Raw genomic sequence first — 20,497 nt, 5'->3', positions numbered from 1 at the left:
CCTAATGGTCCAACCATTGTCCTCACAGCCGCACACAACAACAGTTTTTAAGTAAACATAGACCAAAATCTTAAGCTAGATGATTGTGCTATGACCCTGAATGAATCACTAAACATATACCGGTACTTTCCCCTTCTTGTCACTGAGGTTTCGCGGTAGCACGCCGTTCTCCAGTCATCCCACCTCTTGCCTTGTTCGACTCGAATGATATGGGTACCTACAGATCATCAAGACGAGGCAAAGAGACAAAGATACAAGATCGCAAAACTCATATTCAATCCTTACACATATCATAAGATTAGATGCACATGAACGTTGCGATGATTCACCCCAACCCCTAGCCCGTGAGGACTACTCACACATAATATCAAGATAAAATACAAAGATTTAAATTATTGTGCAAAATACTTAGATTGAAATCACAATATTCTTACAATGATCGACAATTCTCAAGTAGATCTCTATTACAATGGTGATTGTTATGGCTATGGCGGAGATGGGAGATGGGATGGATGAATTATGGGAATGGATCTCCTTTGGTGTGGTGTAGATGGATCTGGTGGACGACGGCTCTTTTTGGCGTCGAATGGCTCTATTTGGCGATGAATGACTCTCTTTCCAGCGTGGGTCCCTTCACAACTTTTATAGTGTTTGACCTCAGGATACGGGCGGGGCTTGCCCGTACCGATGCCCGTTAAAGCTTCTGGAACCGCCTTTTCGAGCATATAGTTAACTTTGCCATGCTCCTGACGTGATTTTCTTCAGTAATTGTAGGTCCATTTGTCATTATGACGTGATTTCCTGCACAACATCCAAAAATAGAAGATATTGCACATCTTTGCATTGATTAATTAGTCAATAGTAGCAAGTTGAGAGGTAACTTAGTTAATTTCATGACTTAGCTAAAGGTTTAAAGGCGAGAAAATATGGCATATTTCACAGCCATCAATGTCCCCGAGCTTAAACTTGATTGTCCTCAAGCAAGAAACAAAGAATCGTAAGGAACTTGACGTTTAAACCAAAACAACCTGAAAGCAAAGTCACTTACTAGTGGTAACCTTATGAGTCCAGCACTTCTTCTGTTCGAAAGCTTAGCGAAGTTAGAGAAGTGCCAAGAGTATAATACAAGCATCGCTAACTCGAGGCAATCACAATAAAGTTTATAAGTATAAATAGTTAGTTGTAAAAACAATTACTCTAGCTTAAATAGTTAACTCTCAGTTTGCCAAGGAATACTGAAAGTTTATTATTATCAAATTAAGTATGAGCATTCATATCTAAAGAGCAATCGATCAAGGCTAAACTATATACCATCTACTAAGCTATACATTGTCTAGGAGCCTAATTTTTAGAGTTTTGTACTGTCCTATAAGAATTTTTAGAATTTTCTATTGGGCTACAGCCAAAACCTAGGAGCCAAATTCCAGCACTTTACCCCCTTGTGGGCCTTCGTTTCTTTATTTTTAGTACTTCTTTTTTTGACGAATATTTTAGTACTTCTTGAACTAGTCTGGTCTGAACTAGTAAGATTTCAAATAAATTAGAGGCGTCGATGTCACGATTCCAGACTATAATTTCTCTGCCAACATTTGCACTTAAAAGAAGCGAGAAATTTCTATCTTCCCATCCCTATAGAAGAATGTCCCCATCTTCCGGTGCTCACCGTACCTAACGTAATTTAGGATGGGCCTGCCGCCGTGCCGGCCATCGTTTACGTCATTGTTGTATGACGTGGTTACATGTGAAGTCTCTTGTATGTTTGGTCATTTAATTAGATTTGCATCTAATTTTCCGCATATCTAATGTTTCTTCTTTGCCCTCTTAATTGCGATACCGTGATCCCTGAATAAATGACTTGGTCTGAAGATGTCTTCGTGACGTGATGATTCGCAACAAAAGAAAAAGATGTCTTCGTGACGCTAGACATATAGTAATCTACTACTATCAACGGCTCACGTCCATATGAAATAGCAGTCCAGTGGCACCCTTGCTGGTCAACTTGATTTGACAAATAACCTTTTTTAGATGGTTAGGGTCCAAAGAATGTAAAGACTTGGAAAGCAACATCATTAGGTTGATGGCTCCGTTATTGACAGAAATACACAGAAGCGACATTTTATGTGCCTAACAGGATCGTCATTCTACTCCTTAATTAGCATATTTTCCTACCCAGCCCTCAAGAAGTCGCCATATAATGGTTTCCAGAATAGCAAGCCTTAAACAAGCACTCTCCATGTTGATCTTCATCCTTTACTTACTGCTATGCATCTTTGCGCCTCTTACAACCTCAATTTCATTCAGTTTCGACCTTTCAAATTCCGAAGCCCCCTGCGCCGTGGGACTCGTATGTGAAGGCGGTGCGTTTCGCAACCCCATGATGGACATGAACCCTCGGACCTTCAGCACAGGACGGGTATCCTATGCTCAGCCCGTGCGGCTGTGGGACGCCGAGACCGGTGAGCTCGGCAGCTTCACCACCACCTTCTCCTTCAGTATCTACGCCGCGGACAGCGGAAGCATGCTCGGTGACGGGGTCGCCTTCTTCCTGGGGCACTATCCATCGAGCATCCCGACCAACAGCTGGGGTGGAAACCTGGCTCTGATGGATCTCAACAACAACAGGAATGTGGTGGGTGACAGGAGGATCGTGGCGGTCGAGTTTGACACTTTGGGGAACACGGACTTCCCGGACGTCATGGGCAGCTACCACATGGGCATCGACATCAACTCAATCGTCTCCGTCGCATACACCAATATAAGCAACGATCTGAGAGCAGGTGATGTGATGACCGCCAGAATCAGCTACGACAACGTCACGCAGGTGCTGGCTGCCGACCTGCGAATCGGCGGCACCTCTTACCACGTCAACGAGACAGTTAACTTGAGGCACAACTTACCTGAGGAAGTGGCGGTAGGCTTCTCCGCATCAACCGGCCTGGCAATTGAGGTAAACAAGGTACTGTCTTGGACGTTCAATTCCACTCTGACAGGAACAGATAAGAGGACTCGACGGCCCACAAATAAACTGCTTGCAGCAGCAATACTACCCCCTGCAATATTTGTATTGGGTGTAGTGCTCCTGTGTTTCTGGGTATGGCGGCTGAAGGCGACGAGATGGAAGAAATCCAACGGCGGTGACGAAGATAGCGGGCCTGGGGAAGAAGACGAGGAGGAGGCTGAATTTGTGCGAGGGGTGGGACCCAAGAGATATGGTTACCGGCGGCTATTGGATGCAACAAGCAACTTTGCGGAGGGAAACAAGCTCGGGCAAGGGGGGTTCGGGAGTGTATATAAGGGCGAGCTCGCCGATCAAGATGGCCTTGTGGCGGTCAAGATGCTATCGCCGGAGTCGTCCGGTCAAGGAAGGAAGGAGTTCGAGGCCGAGGTCAAGATCATAAGCCAATTGAGGCATCGGAACCTTGTGCGGCTCCTAGGCTGGTGTGATAGCCACAGAGGACTCCTTGTTTACGAGTGTGTCGCAAAAGGAGGCCTCGACAGACACATCCATGGCACTGGCACATGCTTAACTTGGCGCCAGAGGTATGGATATTCCTGTTGATACTTACTATAGCTTAATTTAATCAAAAATACCCAATGGAACCTGGGCGCGCGCGCCCAGTTATGAAAAATTCAAAAAAATGCTATTTAAAAGTTTCAAAATTTTTGAAATAAAATTTTATGCATGTATATATTATGTTGATACTTACTCGGGTGCACTTTCACGAAAAAAATACTATTATATGTGGTCTACACAAAAATGACAAAATGTTATTTTGTCATTTTTGTGTAGGTCACATACAATGGTATTTTTGAGTAAGTATCAATATAATATGTGCATGCAAAAATTTATTTTATATTTTTTGAAACTTTAAATAGCGTTTTTTCATTTTTTGCAAAAAGTTTCATTCCTACGCGTAGTTAATCAAAAATATACTAAAAGCAAAATAAGGGGTTTTTAGAAGATACCACGTTAATCCACATATGCTAAATAAATATAAACCAATGATTTTAATTCTAATGTCCAAGATTAAAATATAAAAAGTGTTACGCACAACAAAAGAGACGTACAAAGGAAAATTTATGGCACGATAAGTCATATGGGGTTACGTAAAACAAAAACAAAAGACTGTACAAGTCCGTTTATAATAAGAGTACAAGTTTTTTTGAAACCATAATAAGAGTACAAGCTGGTTTCACCTAAGCTTTGATATGTTTTCTTTAAAATACCGCATCCATGTTTGGAAATGCGAAATCAGGGATTCCTTAAACAAACATGTTGGTACATGAGATGGGTCTACGCGCAGGTAAAGCAGCTAACGTTGGACATATTTAGATGGAAAACGCTTGGAAACCCCCGGGGGATTATCGTTCTAATCCTCCTCCTCCTGGCGTCGACACGTGCCCATTGTGGGGTCCACCACGACCTCGTCCACTCCCTCATCCTCTCTGTCTTTCGTTCCCCACAGCAGCCATGGAAACAATCAGATCGAGCGAGGCCGCAGTCCCGAGCGCCGACCAGCAGCCCCGCCGCCCTAACTAGTAGCGCCGCCGCCGCCCCGAGTCCCTCCGTCGCCCACAGCTCTCCGCCAACCAGCACAGCGCCGCTCGACAGCGACCTCATGGCCATCCTCCAAGCCGTCGGCATCGCGGCCTCATCGACGTCCTCCGGGCCGCCGCCATGGAGGTGCTCCAAGCTGCGCGCCGCCGGTGTTGGCCGCGGCCCCACGCAGCACTGCTGAACCTCCTCCATAGCGCGCCACTACTCCTCTGCATCCCGAAAGACGGCGTTTGTCCTGCGCCTCCATCTGCATCCCCGGCGACCGGCGGCGTCCCGCGCCTCGACTTGCGTCCCCGCCGCACCTGATGTGATAGTGATGGTGTTTTGCCCCCCTGCCGTGATGGTGTTTTGCTACAATAGCTAGAAAATTTTGCTACAATATTCGTTCTTTCCTTGCTACCAAGCCATGGGGCAGCTGCTACCATTGTGTAGGTGCCTTGCGCGCTACCAAGGCACAGGCGGGGATGCTACAACGTCCTTTGTATTTTGCTACTTTTCTTCTATATTGTTGCTACTATAGAATATATTTTTTGCTACCCATTCTCCGACGAGGTTTTCCGGCGAGGTCTCCGGCGACGTCACCAGCGATGTCTCCAATGAGGTCGCTTTTGCTACATTGGCAGATTATTTTTGCTACAATAGCGTAACGTTTTTGCTACATGATCTCCGGCGAGATCTCTGGCGGTCTCCGGTGAGTCTCTGGCGAGTTCTGTATTTTTGAAGGAGTGAACCTTTTTGCTACAATTGGGCCAGTTTTGCTACAATGGTGCTTTTATGGAAGCAAAAGTGGGATTTTAGGTGAAAATAGAGTTTGCTACAATTGAACCGTTTTTTGCTACTTTGGTACATCATGGTAGCAAAAGCGGGAAAGTGAGATGATGCTTTGATCAAACGGGCCAAAACTGCCCAAATAGACCGATCTAACGGCTGGGGACCCGGGGGATCAGATTTCTAATCCCCCGGGGGACGCTCAGTGCTGTCCTATTTAGATTGCTGGATTTATGTTTAATTGTTGATATTAAAAAAAGATGAGGCACAACACGTTTGTTAAAAAATCTGCACTAATAATGCGGATAGAATCCATATCCCACGGGCCATGGACTTCTTTTTAAATCGACTTCATGTTCAATTGGAGACGGGCACCTTTGGCGAAAAAAAGGTACATTCAAACACTGTAGAAAAAACACCACTATTCTAATACTGATGAGCCATGCATGCATTATGAATTAGAGCAATACAGGAGCTCACGTTTTGTTGATAGATCACATTCACGTCAATGGGTAGCTGCCAACGGTTTTTTCTCGGTGGGAAAAAATACAAGTAGGTTCCATCGTTTTCTTTTTTTGGAAATTTTGAGAATACTAGCCAAAATATCAGCCAAAATTGTCATACCAATAAAATTGAGAAAATTATGTAAATGCGAGTAAATTTCGCTAGGTAATATTTTTTTCTCGGTAGTCTCATTCCCTACCGCAGGCAACAGTATTTTTGGTTTGTGGAAATTCTGAAATACTGCCCCAAATTCGGCGAACCAATTTACAAATTTGTCTAAAATTCCCCAAAGAAAAAAATTTAACTTTTGAGCATATATCTAAATGTCGGTTAATTTCTACTGTAATTTTTTTCTTGGTTGATCAACCGAAAAATCAGTTTCTGACGTGATATCTGAAATACCCGGCGAGAAAAAATTCCCTCTCGGCTACTTGCGGTGACACATGCTAAGCTTCAGGAGTGCGAGAATGCCTACGATAACAATAAATATTGTGAGAAAGCATCGTCCCAAGTTCGTAGGCCACTAAGCTAATATCGACGATCTTTAATATTATTTATAACCATGCCCTAATGTAAGACTACACACAATATCTGCATGTCAGCTCTCGATATCCTATAAAAAAAGGTATAATATCACCATGTACAAAACGTCAAGAGTGGCTAATGCTATTTATAATTCTACCCCAATTGGTAAAGTAAAATTTCACACACAAATTAACGAATATGAACACGTTATTGCGCATGTAGGATAATATTACGCTGATTATGGAGTCAAAAAATTACAATGACAATACATTGTTATTATTACTGACTTCATAATAAAAATATAATATATCTAACACTTTCGAGACAATTAAGACGATGCCCTCCCATTTGCGAGGGCCACCATGCTAGTTTAATTAACTAATAATGTCACCGTTGCCAATTGGTATATATAGATTCCTTCATGCTTACACGTACGGCTTTTTAAATCCATGCTAGGTACAATATTATCCTTGGGCTGGGATCTGCATTACGATATCTACACGAGGAGGTTGAGCAATACGTGGTGCACGGCGACATCAAAACAAGCAACATAATGCTCGACTCTTCTTACAACGCCAAGCTAGGGGACTTCGGGCTGGCGAGGATCGTCGATCCTTTAACCGGGCCGCATACAACTCGCGTTGTTCTCGGCACTCCGGGTTACATCGATCCCGAGTTCGTCAGCACGCAACGGCCGAGCGCCGAGTCAGACATGTACACAGCTTTGGTGTCGTCGTCCTGGAGATCATCTCAGGACGGCGTCCAGTGACCAAGGTGCGACAAGACGGCGAGGTCAACATGTTGCTGGAACAGGTCTGGGATCAGTACGGGGAGAAAACCATTCTTAAGGCAGTAGATGAAAGGTTAGTGGTCCGCGATGAGCTAGGCAAGCTGCAGATGGAGCGTGCGGTCGTAGTCGGGCTCTGGTGCGCCCACCCCACGAAGAGCGAGCGGCCATCCATCGGAAAGGTCATGCACGTCCTCGCGTGTTTTGATGTGCCCTTGCCAGCGCTTTGGCCACAGATGTGTAACGACAATACCAGCTGGGCAACACACGACAACTCTCATGAACATATGCAGGAGTGAAAAGGCATCTTCTTCTCTCGGCTTATGACAGCTTATTGATTCCGGTGGGGAGAATCTATTTCCAACGAACGGACTGTTAATTTTCTTTCTTTTGGTTTATTGAATTTGAGTTTTTGAGTTTTCCAATATTTGTAATTCCATTGACCTTTATGTGACCTAGATATGACTAAAAAGTAGCGACAAATCAATTTGCTCTCACATGCTTCACCTTTTCCATCTGGATGCGTAACGACATTATAAAAACAACAATGCTACACTTATGGATGATTTATTACTGAATGGATTTACGGGCATGCACATGGTTGGCTCAGGTGATTGCACCTTCCATGTTTTCAGGAACGCAACCTACCCACCTTCTCGTCATGTGCGTCCGTAAGTCTAATTCTGTAGAAAATCGTCCGTAGGTGTAGCATTGTTGTTATAAAAAGTATGATCATCAATTGTGACACTACCATGGACACATTAATTTAGTTTTAGTGAGAGAATACCTAACTGGGTATGCCCAAGAGAGTGAGTCGGATCACCGTGGGTACATCATTGCCAATCTCGCCCCCCGGTTCTCCAATGTGTCCATCGTCATTTCACCTCTCTAAGCTACCTTGTGTAGCATCCGTCTTCTTAAAACATCGATAGTTGGCGCCCACCATGTGGTAGATGGCATCTCGAGCGGTGCTCCTAGTGGAATCACTTGCACTGGTGGACGACGGCATCGCCGTCCAGATCAGCTACGTCCACTAGTAGAAAACATGCCTTTTGTCCCGGTTTGGGACGATGTTTAGTCCCGGTTCTCCAACCGGGACTGTGAAAGCAGGACTAAAAGTCCCCCCTTCAGTCCCGGTAGTGTTACAAATCGGGACTAAAGGTCCTCCACATGGCCGCGGTGGAACGCTCGGGCTAGAAAACCTTTACTTCCGGTTGGTAACACCAACCAGGACTAAAGGACGCGCTAGGGTTTAGCCCTTGTGTTTTCCATTCAATTATTTTTCATTTCAAAAGCTACTACCTATTGTACACGTTGATGCATATATAATATAATTTCTCTTACGAGCGAGCATACATATATATACAATTTGGCATAGTTTCTATCTAATCGTAATGGAGTGCTCAACACTATGCAAGGATGCAAAGAAAGAACACCAAGAAAAATGCTCCAATCCTTCTCTCTCAAATACAACCAAAGCAACAAATATTATGGAGAGAGGAAGAACAATGGTGGAGCTCAACCAATGACTCCAAGATCTCGATCTAAGGGGTTCCCTGCGGTGACCCAGCATACCACTGCATTTTGTAGTATATAAGTCGTTGATATGATACTTATGAAGGGGTTTCTTCACAAATATCACATCCCTCAGAGTGTTACAACAGAAATATTGTAGGTCTTAAACAGCACATATTATTATTACAAACCACATGTTCACAAACATCTCGGTATTCTCACTTGGTATTCTCACAGGTCCGATGAGAACACCACTAAAACTTAAACTTGTTTCAAGGTACTATTACAACTCACAACTACTAAGGTAGACATCATGAGAGCTTAGCAACTTATTTAGATAAGCCACTACGCTGCTCGGCTCAACTATGCCTACTGCATGACACTACTCCTCCGCCTCCACTTCTTCGGTGCCGTAGACTCGTAGACCAAGTCGTATTCGCCTTCAGGTACTCCGGTACAGGCCTGATCTTCGGTTTCACGGTCTAGCAAGGGTTTTGAAGGAAAGGTGAGTACATGGGTACTCAACAATTTTAAAAGAAAAGGTGTTTGGTGCATTAGCTACAACCATTGATCAGAAGATCTCAAGTCAATGCGCAAATATTTCTGTAAAAGATTTATTTTATTCTGAAAATTATGTCCGTCAGTCTTCACAGGTTGACCAGAACTTCACGGAGGTCCTTTCCTGCTGCGTTTGTACTTTCCTTCCCGGAATAGGGAGTGATAAGCCATAATTTTATACTCTGCAGAGGTGCGTTACTTTTCCCATAAGAGAACTTATCCTTGTTGCCAACCGGGCGTACCATCCCGTCCACACTTCCTTGGTGTGAGGCCCAGTATAAGAAACAAGTCAATCATTGCCTTCTCCGTGACCTTGCATATCCACCATTTTTGTCCACTCACATATCCCCGGTAGACATCTTCTATTCATATGGCTTTACCCCCGATATGCTATGGACAATCCATCATAGACGGTAGAGCGCCCTTCGTCCCCACGGATGGGGAGATTAAGTCCATCCCAAACTACTGAGTGTTCACAAACACACAACCAGGCTTTATCAAGTCCGTTGATATGCAGAAGGAAGAAGATACAACTGACTTTCCTACAACCATTATAGATCTTATGGTTAACGCGATATATATGGTGCTAGAATCACTAGACAACATTAGTGATTAGTCCTAGATGTAGAGAACCCTTGCAATGGAACCTCCACCATCAACACATACCATGGTTCCATCGTCCACCACATAGTCATATTCATAATTGGAAAAGTAACATTTCATTTTCAATGCAGGAGTGATAAGTATATTGCTTTGCGAGTAAAACGATAGAAAGTAATCAACGTGGTAGTTGATGAAAGGTTAGTGGTCCACGATGAGCTAGGCAAGCTGCAGATGGAGCGTGCGCTTGTAGTCGGACTCTGGTACGCCCACCCCATGAAGAGTGAGCGGCCATCCATCAGAAAGGTCATGCACGTCCTCGCGTGTTTTGATGTGCCCATGCCAGCGCTTTGGCCACATATGTGTAACAACAATACCAGCTGGGTAACACACGACAACTCTCATGAACATATGCAGGAGTGAAAAGGCCTCTTCTTCTCTGGGCTTATGTCGGCTTATTGATTCCGGTGGGAAGAATCTATCTCCAACGAACTGTTAGTTTTCTTTCTTTCGGTTTATGGAATTTGAGTTTTTGAGTTTTCCAATGTTTGTAATTCCACTGACCTTTTATGTGATATAAGTAAAAATATCGACAAATCAATTTTCTCTCACATGCTTCACCTTTTCCATCATTGTTGTTATAAAAAATATGACCACCAATTGTGACACTACCACGTGGACATATTAATTTAGTTTTAATGAGGGAATACCTAACTGGTTATGGCCAAGAGAGTGAGTCGGATCACCGTGGGTACATCATTGCCAATCTTGCCCCCCGGTTCTCCAATGTGTCCATCGTCATTTCACCTCTCTAAGCTACCTTGTGTAGCATCCGTCTTCTGAAAACATCGGTAGTTGGCGCCCACCATGTGGTAGATGGCATCTCGAGTGGTGCTCCTAGTGGGATCGCTTGCACTGGTCGACAACGGCCTCGCCTTCCAGATCAGCTACGTCCACTAGTAGATAACATGCCTTTTGTCCTAGTTCGGGACGACCTTTAGTCCAGGTTCTCCAACCGGGACTGTGAAAGCGGGACTAAAAGTTCCCCCTTTAGTCTCGGTTGTGTTACAAACCGGGAGTAAAGGTCCTGCACGTGGCCACGGTGGAACGCTCGGGCTGGAAAACCATTACTCCCGGTTGGTAACACCAACCAGGAATAAAGGACGCGCTAGGGTTTAGAGTTTAGCCCTTGTGTTTTCCATTCAATTATTTTCATTTCAAACGCTACTACCTATTGTACAAGTTGATGCATATATAATATAATTTCTCTTACGATCGAGCATACATATATATATATGTATATATATATATATAAATATATATATATATATACACACACAATTTGGCATAGTTTCTATCTAGTCGTAATGGAGAGATCAAGACTACGCAAGGATGCAAAGCAAGAACACCAAGAAAAGTGATCAAATCCTTGTCTCTCAAATACAACCAAAGCAACAATGTTATGGAGGAACTAGAGAGAAAGAACAATGGTGGAGCTCAACCAATGACTCCAAGGTCTAGATCTAAGGGGTTCCCAGCGGCAATGGAACTCTCCGGATGGAGATATGACCTCGTCAATCGGAAATCCCGCCAATTTCTCTTGAATTGCTTGTATGCAGTTGGTCCCGTCGTTTTTTAAAAGGAGATCAATATGAATATATGAGTTGTGTGAATATATATCAAATCATCATCAAAAGAAATTATGAATGAAACTCAACACAATTGTGAATATTGTTTACGTACTTCAAGGAAACTAGCTATGAGCCACTCACTGGTCGAGATGCGGATGTACTCGCAAGCGTAGTACGCACATAAATTAGTTCCCTCTGCCTGTCTCAACCACTTTACGAGAATAGAATTCAATTAAATAATAGTCCAGCATGACAATGGTATTGAAACTAGAATTAAAGAGATACGCGACCTAGTACTAGTTACATGCTTCCGTGTAAAACGCAGTTCCGGTTTTCATTCACCGACAGCTGCCTTGATGAACTTTTTCTGAATCCTGTACGGCAAAGAAATGAATAAATGAGTTATTAATTACTTGATATGAGAAAATAAACGAAAGATGCTGATATAGTGCGATAATTATTGAAATTACCTCTGGAGCATAAGAACGATGCCCTTGCACAACTCATGTTCTTTGTCTAATGGGTCCGTGATAACAACTCTTCCGTCGTTAACTTGAATACTTAGCAGAATCCAGTGGAAGTTGCACGCGTTTATATACATAGACATGGATAACTCATCAATTACACTAAACATCGAGTAAGCAAAAAAAAAGAATGTGTACAAGATAGTATCACTCACGAGAAATTGTAAAAAAATAGTATTTCCAATCCCTTTCATTTTGTTGAATTAAAAACCTTAGCATCGGTGATTTCGTCGCCATCGGGCATGTCCTTTACGCTGGTAACGTTATCTTCATCCCTGTCGACGAATGTTGGGTTCCAGCCAGGAGAAGCTGTATTCACTGCATGATCATTGCAATCGGTTGCACCCACATCTTCATTAACGACATCAGCGACCAATCCAACGACAACGTCAAAACCCAAATGGATCGCCGTTGAGCTGGATACGTATGGAAAAGATCCGACGCCGTTTGATGTGTTTGTATGGAAAAAATCAGAAGGTAGAACAGGAGGATGCCGCTACAGACGCCGCCGAAGGCCACGTAGCCCAGCGGGTCGGTCCACATGCTGAATTCCTCTATCCAGACTGGCCAAGTAAGGAGGGTCATCGCCTCCACCGCAACGGCCAGGCCGGCCGTCATGGTGCCGAACAAGCATTGTCATATACCATGGGAGAATTAATAATTCTAGCTAGCTCAAGCAAAGATAAATCGATCTGTACTTGCATGCGTGTGTTCATGGTATCATGCATTGGGTCGATCGATCAAGACTATAAGTATGTACGTACCTTTACTCTTGGATTTATGTTGTTATTTTGGTGGTGTCTGGTGCGCTGTAACAAGGAAATAGTCATTGTAGCAGGTTTTTTTTGTGTAATTTTTCTTTGTTTTTTTAGTTGTGTGCATCCGTATTGCCATTTGGGCTCTACATTGTTGCAGAGGTTAGATGTAATTGATATCTTCGCAATATTAATATGTTCCCTTTATAAAAACACACATTTTCCTATCTGTCGAGTGTCGAGGTTGATCGAATCGTCTCCGTTGTTGATTATCTCGTCGGCTGAACTGCCGCCGCTGCTGAGCAACCTCGAGGACGCTCACGATCGATGCTGGGTGAGAGTTCGTCTTCATGGTGGCCAACGTCGATCGCGGCCGGGTGCAGATTGGCCTAGTAGCTTTTTGGCGCGCGGGCCCGGGGACTATTAATCAAGTAGCTCCACGAGTTCGGCCTGGATACGGCTGGCCAGGAAGTTGTTAACTAGCTGGTTCATCCTGGCTCTCGACATGTGAAGATAATTACGACTGGATTCAGACTTTCGTTCAAGTAAATTAACTGGACAAACTGATCCCATGGGGATGTAGCTCATACCGTAGAGCGCTCGCTTAGCATGCCACTACCCAAACAGGAATATTCCTGACGGCTGATTTCCATCGGGAATAACTGAAAATCTTTCAGGAATACGCATTCGTGATGGTCTCCGTCAGGAACCAGCTGTCGGGAATAAGGTGTCAGGATGAGGTTGGAAATGTGTTTGCCAAATATGTTGGTGCTCAAAGTGGTGTCAAGAAAAGAACCATTTGGGTTGCCAAGCCTATTGTGTCTAACCTCTTAGGACCCAACTTGGTTGGGGACCAACAAGCCAAAACTTGATCATATGTGTTCTATGGAGGGAATTGGAGACTTGGCTATAACATGAAGAATTAAGGTATCTTCATCAATTATATTGTCTCAAGCCAAATTCATTTGGATTATCTCATTTATATCATATATCCATTGTTCCTCCTTGCTGAAACATGTACTCAACTCATTTAAATTGAAAGTTACTTGCCCCTTTGCATGTGTTGGTTTTGTACCTTGCATATGCTTGTATATGTCGTGCTTCCTACTTGCTTTATCTTGAGAAATCAAGTCTATATATATTGGGTTGCACATCATGTATTTATGTTTGTGTTTGAGCCTATTGCATCTTATTGGTATCTTATATGCCTCTTGTGAGAGATTAATGGATTACCCCATTTTGGGGTAGTGATATGCCCTTGGGAATGTCACAACCCTAAAAATGTGTGTACATCAGGAATACCACTTAGAATTGATATTGCTAGATTATCTTGTCTCTATGTGGTATGTCATGCTCCTGAGAAATTCAAATTATAAATGTCCATTAGTTATCTCTAGTCGATTAGTATTTGCCTCTTGTGAAAATAAATGCTTTATCACATTATAGGGGAGTAATATCCTTTCTGGATTTTACAAGCCTAGAAAATGTGAACATTTAAGGTTGTGTCACATATAATTGATATTGTTAATTATCTCGTTCTTATGTGGCATGTTTGCTCAAACAAGTTCCAATTTGCTCAAATTCTTTTATTGCTCTTCGGTTGGTCCTTGTTTGACAGATATTTTATTGGCATGTTTTCCACAATGTGTTTCTCTATATCCTTTTTGGGAAATCATGTGCTTTAAGCTATGCTATTCATTGCTTTGCATGGTGGTGTAACTAATTGAAGCTATCAAGAAACTCTCTTTGCATTATGGTTAACTCTTATCTTTTACCATATGCTTTATTTGTTGGGAAGATGATATTGGATATACTTGCAAACTATCACCGGGAAATATTTCCTAAATACCTCTTGTCCTAGGACAATTGGCAATATGTTATAAGGTAGATATTTATTGATCATCTTTAGTTCTTTACATTGGATCTTGTGTTTAATTGCCTTATTTCATGCCAATAATTTGTTTGTTTTGACTCCTGTAACATCCCAAAAATCCAATTCAATAAAGAAGAAGATATTCTCCAAATTCCAAAATTTAGGGCTAACAAAAGCTTGAATAGAATTAACATTGTTACATAATGTGCAAGCCTGAATGTTTTTTATTGCCATGATTGAGTGTGTGTGACTTGTTTAAATTGTTTCTAAGGCACCACTACACCATTTGGTATAAAAAGGGAACAAAGTAAAAATAAAACAAAATCAAATAAAGGCACACATGAGCCTATGGACATATTTAGAATTATAGGCCTATGCCATGACCTATCTTGTTTAGATGCTTTGAAAACCTTAATAAACCCTACCTAGTACTCAACAACTCAAATCCAAGGTAAAACCAAAGAAAATAAAAATAAAATAAAAATGTCCATAGAGGTATATGAGAGGAAATGGCCAAAAATGCAAAGTTGAGCCATTGACCCCAATACTTGGTTTGAATGGTTTTGAACACAATCATATACCATTTTAACACACAACCACATCATTTGGAGCAAAGAAAATCAAACCAAAAAGAAAAGAAAAGAATTTTCCAAGTGCATGTGATAATGGTCATTTGTGCCATTTACATCAGGGTACCCACTTTGAGCCTTGGTATTAAGAAATTTTTAAACGAAACTCTCTCAACTCTTTGCACCTCATCCAGGAACTCATCAAGTTGAACACTTTTGATGTTGACCACTTTGACTAGTTCCTTTTCTATTTCTTAATATAAGCAAGCCAAGATGCTACATCAAATCAGAAACTAGATCACACCCAATTTGGATTTTCACAAACCTGCTCCATTTTGCACACCACCACCACCAACCTGTGCCAAATATTATTTGAATCAACTTCACCAAAAAGTTTGGCAAAATTGAAAAGTGGAGCTCTTGCGGCCTTTGTGTCGAACACATGGCAGGCACTAATCTGCCAACTCCCTACACCCAATTACCCAACAGACCTTTGCCTAAATCATCAACCCTATGTCATCACCAGCCCCTCCTTGCACCCAGTGAGCAATGCCAAGTCTCAGAGACTTTGGTTGTACATGATTTCATCATGTTCCGGAGACTCTCCTTGCTTTGCTGAACACGAGGGACTCCTTCCTTGGCCAAGGAGACAATAGCATCAGCCAGCCCAGGACTTGACCCGTGACGCCCAGACCATGCCAGCACACGCACGGACACGCCCGGAGCGCGCCAGAGCATGCACGCGCACCGTCAGCATCGTCCTCCCCTTGACCTCTCCTCGTGCACACGCACGCAATAGTGACCCAGCAACCTCCCAGACACGCTCGCCTGCGCCGGAGAGGACGGTCGTCGTTGTCATCATCGGCGACTTCCGCCACGGTACTGAGCGTTCACGTCAACCTCCCGCTCACGTCAGTGCATCATTTTCTGCACCGTCAAGCCCTCCGTGCTCGCCATGACGTCGCCAACGCCCCTGCGTCATCGCCCAACTCTCTCCACCACTGTATCACCGTCGCCATGCTCGACCTCACCCATGCGCCTCGGACCTCGACGCTCGCTATAAAAGGAGGCCTCCCGCGCCTCAATTCTCCACTCCACTATCATCCTCTCATCTCAGAACCACTCCTCGAGCTCTCTCTCTTCCCAATTTCATCTGTAGCTAGCCAATCGACCGCCGGAGTGCTGCGGAGCCGCCGCGGAAGAAGAAGGAGATTGCCGCCGTCCCAGGAGCTGCCGCTTGTACCAGGAGGACCGCCGTCATCGACAACCTCGCCGTGCATCAATGCTGCTCATCGCCGGCAACTGGTTAGCCCTGCGACCCCCTGGTGCTTGCCGCCAGTGAGCCTGTGCTCGTCGTCGACGACGACGCACGCCAGCCGCTCGATCGACTTCTAATCCAACGCCTCCCATTGATCCATACCGTTTCACTGTTAAATAGTCACTGACGAGTGGGACCCATCGTTAGACGGCCCGTGCGTACGAGACGCGTTACTGGGCCGGTATGTTAGGCTTTTTCTCTCACGGGCCCATTTGTGTTTCCCGCGCAAGCCCAGTAATTCGAAACTGATTTAAATCTTTTAGTTCAATTTCCATACGGGTGTCAAGTTCAAATTTAAAATTAGAGAGATCTACTGAGCCAAAATTTATGAATTTAGTATTTTTGGAAAGCTTATGAAAATCTCTAACCAACTACACTAGTTTAAACCCTAGATCTGTTCTAGAATTTATGTAGTAAAAAGAACAAGTCAGTACCTTTTTCAAATTCAAACAATTACTAAAAATCAACCATAAATGATTTTGAGTTGATTCCAACTCTCATAAATCACATTTCGCATACCCTACAAGATTATGCAAAAATATAACATAGTTGTCTCATATGATAATGGGCTAAAATATTAAACAATGGCTATGTAGTCATTTTTAGCTCATTTAATTTATTCCAAAATTAATAATTGAACCATATGAGGTGTAGCACCTCATTTAAATAACCTTCCCAAGTAATTGGAGATGAGGTAATGATCTTAGCTATTTGGCCTCATATTTGATTACTTGAGGATATTAAATGAAAATAATGGTTAATGAGAGGAAATTATTTTCCCAAATACTAAAAGTAAAGAAAACCCTAGTGCTATGTGGAATGATGATTGTGATGATGCTCGATCATCTTGAGTGAGCCATTAAGGCTAAGTAGCCCCATTAAGACTTGTTTGGTGATTGTATCCTCGTATTCATTTATAGACGCTAGTACCGGAGAATACGAAGAAGAAGAGGTCTTCTACGAGGAAGAGGAAGATCACGTTGACCATTGTACCAACCAAGGCAAGCTAATAACTTGCAACCTCTACTAATGCTAATTATGCTAGTGCCAAACTCTTGGCACTATCATGCTTTCTTAACTATTTATGAATTCCATGTCCCAGTTTTACTTTACAAGCTTTACTTTCATTTATCAAGTTCATTCTTTTACATTTGGTTTTGGTCTAAGTATAGATTACCACCATAGTATCAAATTGGGCATAGGTGACAGAAATTGAGTAGCACCCCTCACACTTAGATGCTAGTGCTAAAGCTAAAACTGAACTACTCTAAATGGGAACATATGAACAATTGACTTGACCAACCTTAGAATGATGGGTCCTTCTATTGAAAGTATGAAGGTGATGGTGACTGATGAATGACCACTGAATTTGATAAAAACTGATGATTGGGTTAGAATGTGATACCATTCCAACCTTCTAGTACCCCCACAATACCTGATTATGGGTAGGGCTTAACTGGAAAGTTATGTATTTTAGTATGGGTTCCCTCTGAACAAGCGTCATAGGGGTTATGCTAAGGCTGCCTCCGTTGAAAGTGAAATAACGTGAAAATGAGGTGAATGTCCTACCCAAGCCCTGTGCAGTTCCCAGGCTGGCAGGTAGCCTTCACTGGGAGGCCAAGCTCATGGGGAGAGGTGCCTGTACTAGGATATGTAATTGAAAGGTTAGGGTTGATGATCTGCATACTGAGATATGATTATTCAGGGTTATCCCTGACGGATGTAATCAAATGTTGTGGCACAAGAGTACACCCTCTGCAGAGTGTTAAACTATTCGAATAGCCGCGTCCTCGGTCATGGATAGTTGGAAAGGCCATATTGTTTCTTCGTCATCAGAAATTCTCTAAAATGACTTATGACTTGAAATAGACTTTGACTTGATCACAACAGAGTTGTGAGAATGACACCAATGTTCCCACTTAAGTAGGTTTAGGGAAATGAAGAGTCTTTGGATGTTAAGGGTTTACGAAATAAAACTGGCTTTATGCAAATAAACCTAGAGCTTAGAATCCATAATGAACTTGTTAAGTATATTTGTTAGTATTAGTTTGCGAGTACTTTAAAGTACTCATGGCTCTGTCCCTGGCTATTCAAATGGCCAGACTATGAAGAGGAGCCCTTGTATCAAGAGGATGGACAGCATGACGTCTATGATAACTAGGACTTCCTCCTACAGTCAAGTGTTGCCTGTGGATTAGATGAACCCTACTACGCTACTTCCGCTATGTTATTTGTACTCTGAACCTTTGATCAACTATTGTAATATATATTGGATCATGTGATCCTGTGTTGTAAGACAATTATGGTTTGTAACGGATATGTGTGATGATATCAATCTATTATGTCTCGCAAAAACAATCTTCCTGGGATTACGATGTATGGCATAATAGGCATCTAGAATTAAAAATCCGGGTGATGACAACTCCCATGTGTCTTCCTTGATTATTATGGATCTAATTTGTTTACTTGAACTTTCTTAGCATTTTATTAGATATGGAAAGAGTGATGATCCCACATGTGTGCATTTTTGTATTCAAATGCAAAATCCTAAATAATGCACTAATCTTGGCATAGATCTCCTATGTTTTTTAGAATGCTACCTTTATTTTCCTATCGTAACATCACTTGATCATTATCAAGTATTTGATTTTTGGAAGACAAACCTTTTCTTTTGGTACCTTGTGCCATCATGAAAAGTGTGGAGGATTTGGTTTATATGTTGGAACCTTGCTCTCTTTGGGAGTTGGTTATCTTATTTCTTGTTTTGGGGTTTAATTTGCTTCTTGTAATGAGATAATTCTTTTGAGTCAATCTTGCATTTATTTTATTCTTTGATATAATTTGGACAACCGTTGTTTCTCGATTTAATTGGTGTTTTGTACAAATTGTATCTTCCTTTGGTTCTTGAAAATCATGTGAATAAACTCCATCAAATCCTGAATCGGCTAAGATGTGCATGAAATTCTATTTCATATCTATATGCACATATTTATGTGGAGTTTGTCATATATGTTGTAGTGTCGCTAACTACTGTAACATCCCAGGTTTCGGGGTTACAAAAAGAGAGGCAACAAATGTGTGCATTGCATTCATGCATAGAAAATCCGGGGAAATTTCGCGCTTTCAAATAATACTTGTCACAGAGACTGAATTTCCATTTGAGTTGATGGAATTTAAGTATATCATCAAGTGAAGCGTTATAAACTTCAATGTGACCTTGGCTAAAAGCTGGTTTTGGGTAGAGATGATTTGATCTATGGGTTAGATCAAAGGGAACTTGAGTTATTATAGGAACACATTAACACTTAAAGATTTAGCAACTAACTTCTTGTATAATTTACTTCACTTTTAAACCATTATGCAAATATGGAAAAACACAAGGTCTAAAGTGCATAAAAGCCACACACTCTTTTTTAAATCATAACCTATTAAATACATGGAATATCAAAAAATTAATTTGTTTACATTAAGAATTATAGATCAAATTATTTGAATAAAACAAACTATGAGTATTTTGAAACTCATATGATCATGCTTGAGTAAATCAAACATAATCATCCACATGTCATTTAGTTACAAATGCCACTTGGCTATCCAAAAACAAATCCTATTGTTGGATAATGCTCATGCCACATAGGATGAAAATATCTACATGACTTGCATCCTAAGCTATGCCACCTCATGATTAAAGGATTTCTATGGATGAGAGCATGACAACCAAGCACCTTACTCATCAAATCAAAACAAGAGTCACCCACTTATGTGTCATGATACTAGAGCATGCTCAAGCCTATAAAAGGAACCTCTATCATCCATTTGATCATGTAGTACCATGGTACAAGTAAACCAAAGAGTTGGGCCACTCCATATATTATATATGATCAAGATGAAGTAGCTAGGTAGTGGAAGCATACCACGAGATGCAGGTTTACCAGATTTCCTAAAGAACAAGCTACAGAAGATAACAAGGTAGAATTCCTAGGCATCCCATATACTTAGAGGATTACATCAT

General features: G+C 42.1%; 1 pseudogene; it reads left to right on the top strand.

Annotated features, from left to right (window-relative positions):
- Nucleotides 1-2,377: 2,377 nt before the first annotated feature.
- Nucleotides 2,378-7,629, top strand: LOC127319159 (L-type lectin-domain containing receptor kinase IX.1-like; annotated as a pseudogene).
- Nucleotides 7,630-20,497: the final 12,868 nt, after the last annotated feature.

This window comes from Lolium perenne, chromosome 7 (genome assembly GCF_019359855.2).
Source record: "Lolium perenne isolate Kyuss_39 chromosome 7, Kyuss_2.0, whole genome shotgun sequence".
Lineage (NCBI taxonomy): Eukaryota > Viridiplantae > Streptophyta > Magnoliopsida > Poales > Poaceae > Lolium > Lolium perenne.
Note: the sequence above shows the minus strand (reverse complement) of the source record. Positions and strands in the feature narration are given on the sequence as shown.